This window comes from Egretta garzetta, unplaced genomic scaffold (genome assembly GCF_000687185.1).
Source record: "Egretta garzetta isolate BGI_Z169 unplaced genomic scaffold, ASM68718v1 scaffold94, whole genome shotgun sequence".
In the NCBI taxonomy this organism is placed as follows: Eukaryota; Metazoa; Chordata; class Aves; order Pelecaniformes; family Ardeidae; genus Egretta; species Egretta garzetta.
The window spans coordinates 7545030-7554800 of NW_009259683.1; the positions used below are offsets into that span (position 1 = coordinate 7545030).

General features: G+C 38.6%; 1 long non-coding RNA gene and 1 other non-coding gene across 8 annotated transcripts in view; both read right to left on the reverse strand.

Moving 5' to 3' along the window:
- Positions 1–9517, reverse strand: part of LOC118452275 — an 11503-nt gene extending 1986 nt beyond the window's left edge. For 2 of the 7 annotated variants that reach the window (XR_004841977.1, XR_004841973.1), the window contains exons 1-3: positions 9190–9517; positions 5031–5066; positions 222–2873 (exon numbers count right to left, since the gene is read on the reverse strand). This is a non-coding gene — a long non-coding RNA (uncharacterized LOC118452275). Of the gene's footprint in view, positions 1–221; positions 3363–3902; positions 4019–5030; positions 5067–9189 lie in introns of all 7 variants that reach the window. The other 5 variants (XR_004841975.1, XR_004841979.1, XR_004841974.1 and 2 more) reach the window with 5 other exon arrangements.
- LOC118452277 lies at positions 4690–4775 on the reverse strand. Its single transcript, XR_004841983.1, has one exon. It is a non-coding gene; the product is annotated as a small nucleolar RNA SNORD93 (small nucleolar RNA).
- Positions 9518–9771: the final 254 nt, after the last annotated feature.

Here is a 9771-nt window from a genome sequence, read left to right on the forward strand (position 1 = left end):
GGGGGGGGTGAGGGGAAGGGGAAATTTATAGGTAGCAATGTAGAATTAGGGATGAATTAAAATTTGACAGTGGGAACCACATTTCTCAAAGCAGCAGTTTTAGTTAATTGAATCATTATCTTTTTTTTGCTTCTGCTTGAGCTAAGGGATACAGGGGTTTACTATAAAATTACTCTGTAAATAAATGCCTTCAATTAGTGGTTATTTTGAGGAATGCTTACCTTCTGCAGAAAATTAATCTCCCTTTTGAGATAATTGCATTTTCAGGCCTCTGTGAGTTATGGGAAGTGATGACTATTTGAAGACGTCAGCTCTTTGTGAGGTATAAAATTACAAAGTAGAAGGAGAAATCATTAAGGATCTTAAAGGAATTCAAAGTGGACTCTTTTCTAATCTATTCTTACAAACCTTCACCCAGTACTTAGAAAACCTTGAATATAGACTTGAAAAGTCGGTAACAGGCTATTGTAAAGGTTGTCTGAAAGCCCTCCCTACACATCCCTGTCTCTGGGTTTACTACTTTGAAGGTTAACCTGAAATTCATTGCTTGAATTTACAGTAAGAAGTTTTGGAATAACTGCCACATTGCTTTAATTTACTTTAAAGCCCTGCCAGATATTTCTGACTCCTATTCTAACATTATTTGTCTGGAAAGATACCAAAAATGAGTAACACAGTAATAGGTTATGCAGTATTTGAGTCCAAACTGAGCCCACGTACTCACATTCTAATTTATAATTTTCAATGCGGTGCTTTTCACTGGAGTCATATAAACCAATGACTAGTTCCCACCATGAACAAATGTCCACTGCAAATTAGCAGTAAGAAAAAGGAAAAAACGCATTTTGCAATGTGCTCTTCATTCTACAAATGGATTTTTCGATATGCAGCACCAAATGTTCTGTGGTATGCCTTACACAAGTCTTAGGAATGGCAAGTTGTAACAGCATGCCTCTAGCCTTCCCTAGAAACAGCAAGAACAGTTTACACTAAGGTTTATAGATAAAAAGTTCAGCGTTTTTTTGTAATTTAAAAAGCTGTTATAGTGGGTAATGACCTCCCAAGCATATAAAGAAAATGGAATAGATTTATTTAATCAAATAAAATTAGTGATTGAGTTTAGCTATTCAACTTAGTGCCAGTGAAGGATGGAATTTAATTATGTCACTCTAATTGCACGAATATCACTGACCACGGGTACAGTAAATAGGGTGGGCTTGGCGAGCTAATAGGAAGCCTGCTTTCTCTCTCATAATTTGAAACCCTTGTAACTAAAGATGAAGGGAAGGGAGGAACAGTCTATTAGCATCTTAATCCTTCACCTGTATGCCAATTGACTTTTTAACCATACATTTCCCAGTACTGAGACTGGAATGGCTTTAAAGGTCTACACAGAAAAGCTTTTTGTTCCTTGGAAAGAGTACAACCTAACTTTAATAATAAAATACTATTTTTAACACAGATCTTTGGCCAGCTGATCTGATTGCCACCCATCTTCTTGAAGAGAATACTCTCCTCGGCTGCTAGCAATCATTTCCATAATGTTTGCAAGAGTGAGACATGTCATAGTTTACTTCTGCAAAAGATATGCTTGAGCACTGGACTAGGTCTCAGAAATCTGGATTTTGGTAGGTCACCTAGATGGGTAACTTGTGAGGTTACCACGCTATTCCTCAGTTTCTTCATCTGTAAAACAGGGATAACGATATTCACTAGCTTTTAAAAAACATTTTAAGATACGCATGGTTAATTATTAAGCAGTGTGGATTCTCCCCTGGGAGTAACGCACATCTGCTAATACACTGACTTATCCACTTTCGTATTAGCATTTTGTTTAAACATTTCCTATTCTTACTGCAACATAGTGAAACACTCATTCTGTCAAACAGCAATTGTAAAGAAGCTTTTATCCAGCACAAGTGTAGTTAGAATAGTAGAGAAGTGATGAGACTGTCATCAGGTTTGAGCTCGAGGGACTATCTGGTATTTTAAGTTCAAGTAACTGAAGTAGCAAAAATAGTTTCCAATTCAAGTCTGCCCTCCACTGGCTTTAATCAAACACTACTAATAAATTCTGGATCAATAGTGTCTTTTTGTAATGAAGTGGAGGAACTAAATTAATAGAAGCTGATACAGTTTATTAATTGAGACCTTTAGTCAGCAATTATTTTTACATTTTTTTTAATAGTAGTTAAATAATTTGTAAGTTTATTTGTAAAGTCCCACCTAGGCTCCCTGGCGGATTCTTGTTCTTCAGGTTTTCAAAAGCCCACCAGCGTATCGTTCGTATCAGAGTTGCTGGAACCACTATGCAACAAGGGAAGTAACATTCTGCCCATGGTTTTAAAGACATTTAAATAGAAAAACTATACAAAAATATTTTGCTATGATACAACTCACAATTCTAACACATAGTGCTGTATGTACTAGTCAAGTACTAATGTCCTAAAAGACACCAGTGTCAGTCTAGTCTAGTACTCTGTCACTAGAAGCAGTCTTTCCTCCTAACATGTGAAAGAAGAACAACTTTTATGACTGTGTTTATTTGAGAGAGAACTTTTCATCACAAACCTCATGTGCAATTAATCATCTCTGAACTAAGGAGGACTCATTTTCCTTTCTATATTTAAAGTAGGAAGGTAATTGGGGGGGTGGAGGGAACTATCTCAGTTATACTTACTCACATAGATTCCCATAGATTCCTCTAGTATGATTTCAACCACAAGGTGACAGTTGTGTCTGGAATACGAAATCTGTACCATTATGCATCAGAGGATATGATCAAGCTGAAAAGCTTCTGGTTCACTTATCTTGTCATCTTCATGCTTCATTACACTTAACAGCATCTAATCTCTTGTGACTGCTACCTAAACCTAAAATAAAGGAGTAAAACGTGTTTTCTTCAGATGTGTACTGAATATACACTTGAAAAATGAAGGAAAAAATAAAAAGTATTACAGAAATGTCATTTTACTTGGGCCTTTCAAATGCTTGAAAATCAGGGTCAGACTCATAGCTTGTGCCAAGTATGCCTAACAGACTTCATAAAGCAGAATGTAAGGAACTTTCAGAAGTCCCTTGAATGTCTTCTGCATCTGCTAAAATTCTTGCTGGAATGGCTATAATTCAAAATAAAACCTGTAGTTTTTAGCATAGTCCATATAGCATTTTACAGGAAGCAGTGAAAGGCACACAACTAATCTGTCCTTACTTTTGTTAATATTGGTTCAGCTTCAGGTTACGAAATACAGTTCTTTCTGGAATGTCACCTTCAGTAGGAAGCTCAGGCAACGTATTCTGATGGAGCCTGGTAAGAGGGCATGTGAACCACTCCGCACCTTGTCGGTCACGGTTAGGCCATGCTGAATTAGGAATATGATTAAAAGGTTTGTCCTTAAGTTTCTGAAGTGAATTCATCCAAAGTGAACAATAAAGGTAAATTGATACCCATAGTCAGTTTATCTAACTAATTTTTTCAACATTTAGATACACTGAGAGATATTGAGTTTATATGTATACTTGACACATTCACTTTGTTGACTGGGTAATCTTATTCAAGATCTGAAAATATATTACAAGATCTGCAATTTGCATTATGAGTTGTTAAATGCTATGATAATGACAACACTAAAACCTAGACTATGTGACGTAAGAATTAAAGTTATGCTTTAAAGTCTATTTAAATTATACTAAATTCACATTTAACTTAATTTAAACTTAAAAAAAATAATCTTAATTTTAACAAACATCCTTCCTGTTTTGGAGGTGCTAAAGGAAATGGACACTTAGGGATATCACAGTAACTGAAACTATACTTTTTTTTTTTCAAACAGCAACTCAAGATAAAAACCAGAAGAAACTCGCATTCTAGCAGAAAACCCACAGACGTGTTCCACATCTACCTGGCACATTTCAACTTGGAGGTCGGTCTTTTTGCCTTACTACTTGTTTTCTCTTTGCTTCTAACCAGGACATAATTAGTAGCTTGTTATTGTTGTGTACATTTATCTTGTAAAATCTGAAAGAGTACATCCAAAATTACTATTGTAAATCAGTGAAGCGAATGCTGTGCATCAATGTTACAATTTTCAAATACTACACTGTCAGAAAAAGTTGTTTCAGCAGCATGTTTATTTTTTGTAGATGGATGCTAAGAAAAACTATTACAACAAATGCTCACTGAAGAGAGGAAACAGAATATGGCTTTTAATTACAATTCTTATTTTTCAGATCCTCCAATTCTATGTTCCGTATCAAAGAAAAATATCTCATTTTCATGTGCAAAGCTGTCAACTGATGGCAAAGACATTCTCAGTTTCATGGTTGCCTCACCTTAATACAACGTACGAAGGTCAGAATTGGTATAAAACCAAGTATACTGAGAACAAAGACTGTTTTGGAAATCAGAATACGTTCACAGGTTTCCTCATCTTGTTTCAGTTGTAGCAAAAATTTGCCTAAACCAAGCATCTTTTAAGTCCTTTAAAATCTTTATAGATGTGTGCTGTTACAACAACATACTCTTCAGCAACAAAAATCTAGTCAAGATCTGCTGACAAGTAAAAGGTTTACACTCAAATATCTTTAGAGGAAAATCCTCCTAGAGTTACTGAAACCTTCACTACTCAGAAACTAAAAAAAAAAAGCTTAATTTAAAACCAAAGAATGAGTAAATATGGGTATCAGTTTTGGCCTCAGAAAATCCTTTAATCCATCAGATTTTTGCGTATCACTGAAAGTTGCAAGGAATCAGATTATGTTTTCATCCTCGGCCAAGTACTGCAATCATAAAAATATGCATTTAAGAACTGTTGTGTCTTTAGAGGAACTACCTATGGTAAAAGGTGGCAGTATCTTTAGAAGTAACACTTCATTTGTATTATTAAATGAAGATGGGGAGAATGGGAAAGTCAAGTTTCAAACAAGAGGAAAACTGTGCAGCAGGTAATACTCAATTTTCAAGCACAACAGCAGTTCTTCTCAAAGATGTCACAAAGCATTTGATGAGGTTTTGTTGAACGTTGTCTCACCTCAGACTGCTGTTTCTCCCTCACTGGCCTCAGGAGCTGTAATGAAAAATAATGACATTATTACTGTGTTTGCACTCAACTCTATATTATCACCCAGTTTTGTTTTTAAATAAGTAAATTGTATAGTTATTGTATTGAATAGACAAAATTACTCCACTTGGCTTTTTGTTCCTACCACTCTGATCATTTTCCTCATTTTCTAGATAAGACATCTGGCAATAATATTTTTCTTGGAAACATCCCGTATCAGACAGTGACCAGAGTACACCCAATGAGTATCACGCAGAAATTCATATGAAAGAGATTCTAACGTGGACAGAAATGTTTTTATATGCATTACTGTTCTGTATTCCAAGTTTGTTTTGAAAATACACTAAATGCAAAACCTCAAACATATTGACCTCCAAGTTATCTAGGTCTTAATGGTCAAGAAAGAGACATTTTAGAATTCTGACGTTTCCCAAATGGCATAATTGGACAGCCTTAGGCATTTTTGACTGCAGTGCTTTCCATTTCTAGTTCTCTCTTTGTGAAATGCGTTCTCTACAAACTGACAAGGAATGTTTCCCAGACCAGTAGCAGAGTAGCTGGGATTTATTAGACTAAACGAATGGGAATACCAAAATGGAATGGAAGAAAAGGACCATCATTACCAAGGCACAATTAAAATAGAAAATTTAATCATAATAATAAAGTGAAATAGAATGTCTAGTCATATTACTGGGGTTTTTTACTGACATCATAAAGATTCAGCCTGTAATGGAAATCTGTTTAACACCTCTTGCTTGTTCTTGTGTTGTTTATACTGATTTACAGCGTGTCTTCAAGTATGAAATACCTACTGTACTATCTTTGAAATGTAAGTTCCTCCTAAACAGAGTCAAACTCAAACTTTGTTCCCGAGCAGATGAATTTAGTGCAGTTTCTTGGCGGTAAATTGAAGGAGAAATCTCAAAAGTGAGAGTGGTAAGTGCATAATGGGGGTCTGCAGGGATTTCCTATGTAGTTTACAGCGATTCTTCACAAGACTTTAGTATGTCACTTTGTCTCCTTCGTCAGCCTGCTGAGTTGCATGCAGTGTTGCATGGCTTTATTTTGTGGTGCGTTGGGATAAAGCTTTAGAGGTTTGGAATTCTTTGACCTGAAACATAGCCTTTGCACCAAACAACAAAGACAAGCTAAAGCCATCAGACCGAGCGGCATTATTTCCCTGAACCAGAGACTGATGCTCAAGTGATTCAGTCACGGCTATAAAAATCTCAATTCTCTCCCTCACTATAAAAACTGAAACATTTGACCAGTTTACAATGAATGTTAGTGGTATTTATTTGCTATGAAAACATAGAACTTGCAGATTTACTGCTGATCAAGTTCATAGAACAGTAGACGCTCACATTCTTGTTGTCCCAGTTAAAACCTCTACAATTTTGTTTCGGATTATGCTGTTGTTGCTGATTACAAGAACTACAAGGCAAAACAAATTCAAAGAGGTCTTTTTTGTACCAAAAAACTTTCAACACATACAGTATTACTAATTTTCTTTTCTCACTCCAGCAATTGAGGCATTTTTGTTTAATGGATACGCCATTCCAAGAGTCTTTGTCTTCATTATCAGCCATAAGAAAAAAAAACCAAACAGTATCCTTCATGGAAGTGTTACCACAACAAATTATAAACATGAACTAGTACCCATGGCATCCCATTTCTCTCTTCTTCAGGCAAAGCTGCCTCCATCAATTTCTTACAGTGTCCGTTTCTTTGGGTATTACTTCTCCCTTCAAAACAGCTCATTGTTTCATGCCCAATCATAGGCATCTTTTGGTTTAGGGGCCAATCTTCAGTATTTCAACTATTTGAATAGCGCTGTCCCACCAGCTTGACCTTGCAGGGAAGGTGACTGATGCTCTCTCTTTTACCCTTTGGCTGAGTTGTCACCTCACCAAAGGACTGCTGTGCTCTCAGACCGTCTAACACCCTAGGCGCAACAGAAGCCAAATAGAGACAGAGAAAGCTTTTGGAGTCTGGTTTTGTGTGTTGTTTGGGGTTTTGTGTATTTGGGTTTTTTTAGTTGGGGGGGATTTTGTTGGGTTTTGTTTTTTGTTTTTACTGCAAACGTGGTACTTTGGGCAATATGAGACTATGGATGTGTGTTCTGATGGAAGAAGTGCTGTTCTCCAGTCACTTTTCCCAGTTTACCGATATCCTTTCTCAGTCCGACATTTACACCATTAGCTATAGAGAATCAGTGTTGGTTTATTTGCAAACAAAACACATGCACTTGTGCTCTTCTAGGCCACAACACTGAAAGTCCTACTCATTAGTACTGGCTTGAAAAGTTTGACAACAGTGATATTCCAAAAAATTTGAAAGGTAATGTGAACATATTGTTACCTCAATTTGAAGTTAGAATTCCCAGCTCGAATAGAAGACTATCCATAAAATAATTTAACAATATTTAATATGGTACTTAGCTTCAGGAGCAGAAATACAACATTCCACTGATGTACAAGTACCAGGCCAGATATGACAAAGTAGGAATATGTGACCACATTGGTGAGTACAAACTCACCTTTAATACCAACCAGAAAAAAAGCAACAGACAAACAGCACTTCAGAGGCAGCTGTATCTTTTATGGATGAATAATCTGTATTACTAGCAGCCTAAGACTTCCACCGTAAAGACTTCATTAGTATGTTCCACAAATTCTGGATTTGTTACTGAAAGTGTTCTGTTAATCTGGAGGTACTATTTTGTTCAGCAACCAAGATGACGTTACTTCAATGAACTGGAAAAGGCCCTACCTGCAAGATCACACTGGGAACATTTTATTTTTTAAAGAAGATGCCTAGCTAATATTTTTCTACCTATCCCAGCAGCTTACATGCTGCAGAAATAGTGGGATAACCTGAAACTGATTGTTTGAAAACTTCACCTAGCAAAACTAATGCTTACAAAGTCAACTGACTCAATGTGCACTTCCATTATTATGTGACATTATTTGGAGCACATTTTGTTGCTGAGAATGTACAAATAAAACATATGATCATGTCATATGCCATTTGCCATGAAGGTGTATTCTTTTGGGGACGGTGTAGGCTCACAGCCTGAGCTTCACACTGATGTTCATCTGCTGATGCACTACAGCACTGGTGCCTAACCTTGCTTTAGGGATAAGCTATTCGGTTTATAAAGAAGCCACTCACAAATTCTAAGCCTCGGCTTTACTTGTTAGATATCATTAAATAGGTGCCAGTCACGTGACTAGAAATACTGATGCATCCCATCAACGTGTTTAATGCCTATGCAAGCACAGTGCATATGGACTGGTTTACACCAGGGAAGACTGTGTGTTCTCTAACATGACAGCACGTTTGTGCCTCATCACCAAAATGCTCTCTCATCCCCCACGCTTCTATTATTGGTAGACTGTGACAAAAGCAGAACCCCTCATGCGGCTTCCAGTTTACTACCTGCCCACACCTGGAAAGCAAGGACCAAGCTATAAGCTCATATTTTGATCATCTCAGAATGGCAGAGCAGGCATCTACACACTGGGAGAGGAAATGAGGTATCTGTGTAAGTGATATTTATAATAACCCCGGATTCTTTTTTGGCTCTAAAACCACTGACCTCGTGTTATTCTTAATGCGACAAAATGGCTACAGAACTCCAAGTAATTGCCTTAGGCAAACCAATACATAACATGCAGCGCTTTAGTGGTGTCTGGTCAGTAAATCACGATTACGAACAAAACTGAGTAGCTTTCTGCACTGTCACAAGGAGTGATTTTGAAGAACTTTTTTTTGGAGTTTCCACATGCAATTAAATTCCCTCCAAACTATGACGGGACTTTGATGTAGTTAGCAGACGCGATATAGCCTGCCAACATTAAATTACAGTGCAGCCACATCGGTAGCACTAGGAAACCGAAGACCTGGATCTGGCATTGCAGCAGAAGGCAGCAGACGTACCTGAGAGAGAAGGAAAATGTAGTATGGGCATGACATAACTGGCTGAGTCAATGGCTCAGACACGCAGCAAGACGCCCCATAAGCAGCGGTGTCAAAGAGACAACAGCATGGTGCTTAGGGCCCCACAAGGGGCTCTGGCAGACACCACTGCTTTATTAGTTAGAAACGAAAGTGCCTCAGTACTTACCCGGGCTCTGAGTTTGTAAGGACAACGAGCCCTCAGCGCTGCCTTGGTGGTTTTTTAGATATTAGGTCCAAAACCAGATGGCCTCTCCCCATATTTCCAGTCAAGCTTTCACTCCCAGAACCCCGCGTTGCCACAGGCTGAACACACCGCGCAGTCTGGCGCCTCCAATTTCGCCCAGAAACGTTGTTCTTATCGCTTCCACCGCCACCTTTCACTTACCAAAAGGCACTTCCGAGCCTCCAGAGGCGCCGTGCCGCGCCTGCGCATACCTCGAGAGCTCCGGGAAACAAACAAACAAACAAACAAACCCAACCAACCCAAACACACACACAGGAGGTGCAGGCAGATGAAGGCCCACAGACCAAAGGCCACGTCCGAGCCTCCAGAGGCGCCGTGCCGCGCCTGCGCATACCTCGAGAGCTCCGGGAAACAAACAAACAAACAAACAAACCCAACCAACCCAAACACACACACAGGACGCGCAGGCAGATGAAGGCCCACAGCCCTCGCAACCCCCCCACCCTCAGCACAAACGCCCCGGTTCTGGCGGGCGGGCTGCCCCGGGCCCGCACGAACCCTTCC